We start from the raw sequence: 1,813 nt of genomic DNA, 5'->3' as shown, positions 1-1,813 counted from the left end.
AGAACTGAACTAGAACTGAACTAGAACTGAACTAGAACTGAACTAGAACTGAACTAGAACTGAACTAGAACTGAACTAAAACTGAACTAGAACTGAACTAGAACAAAAGTTAACAGAACTAGGAGAAAATCAGAATATAACTTAAAATAAACGAAGACTGCTTTTGTCAGCCTAGCGCTATGCTATGCTTGTGGAGATATCCAACTCCTTAAAATAGATAGCGAATTGACTTTTTACACTTATATGTTTCCTTGCAGCGTTAATATTAACTTATATTAAATTATATTAAATTTTATTTTTTATTAACACAAAAAAATATTTACTCCTTAAGAAAGCAAATTATATATATTGACTCCTTTCTCACATTAAATCAACACCCCTTAAATAAACTACACTTACTACATATATATATTTTAATAAGTAAACAAATTTTATTAAATAACCCAGTTTATTAACTCACACACACTCTGCAATCCCAGCGTATTTATTTCTTTATGATTGTGAGCCATACAACATAAATAAAAATTATTTCTGGATATTCAAAATGGCCACAATACATACAAATTTGCAAATTACCCTGTAGTTTAGAAGTGCTGTATCAAAATATAACTTTGCTCTCTATTGCTAAGGGTTCTTCAAGAGACGTTGAGATTTAAATATTATAATATTATGTCTATAAATTATTTTGAACCGAGAAAAAGGAGTTTTGAATTCCATTTATGTACTAAAAATTTGCTGGGTTTGAAATTACCTATACAGTCGTATAAAACGAGTACGCAAGAACGCAAAAAAAAAAAAACTTAATTTACACGCTTATACGTGATAACTACCTTGAGCAAACTGTGTATGCGTACATATAAGACTCTGTGTTAGTGTGTATTTATATCCTGGCAAAGTAATGGCATAATCACAACAACCATTATTTTTTTTGTTTTTTTTGGCTTAAGTTTCTTTTTTGTTACTTTGGCTCCTACTACTTTTTACCAGTTACTGAGTATTTTATAATTTTTGTATAGTATGATGTGTTTGCTTTTATTTCGTTTTTCTTTAAACATTTGATATATATTTGTGCAACGTCTGCATTATTTACCAAACAAGTCACAATCACATTCTCAAAGGAGTAATGTGTGTAAATACACTTTACGAGACAAAGTAACAGCCAGCAGCAGCTCATATAGAAAATAAACCTGAAGACTGATATTGGTAGAAAACTTAAAGAAAATTTATATTTAATAATAAGTAGATTTGCTTGTTTTAAAGAAGAGTAACTCGATCCTTTCCCTTTATATTTAAAGGCATATAACTGATATTGAATCTTCACAGATTGTCATTACTTAAATTTGAAGAGTGTAGAAGCACGAATTCAACGTTTTAGAATTATTACGAATAGTTGTCATAAATTTTACAGCTGAGAACTGATGACTTTTTGTCGACTTGTTAATTTCGAACAATTAGAAAAATTTGCTTTAAAAGCAAGACTTTCAAATATGTAAAAGACCCGTTTATAACACTGAAACTGTACCTTAGTTTTATTAGCTTTATAAAGATCTTTTACAAAACATTTCAATTAAAAAGTAAACAATATCAACTTAACCTAAAATTTAACTGACATGCCCCTAAAATTAGGCAGTAACTTTTATAACATTATTACAAATATAAACTATTTCCAGTATAAAACACTTTGTTAAACATTACAAAAATGTTTTATGGTTTTCTCTTACACATTTGTAACCATGTGTTATTCTGACGCCCCTAAAACTAGGCAACATTTTTAAGATATAATCTTTTAACCTTCCCCCTTCCAAAAAAAACT

Source organism: Lucilia cuprina, chromosome 2, assembly GCF_022045245.1.
Source record: "Lucilia cuprina isolate Lc7/37 chromosome 2, ASM2204524v1, whole genome shotgun sequence".
NCBI classification, from domain to species: domain Eukaryota; kingdom Metazoa; phylum Arthropoda; class Insecta; order Diptera; family Calliphoridae; genus Lucilia; species Lucilia cuprina.
Note: the sequence above shows the minus strand (reverse complement) of the source record.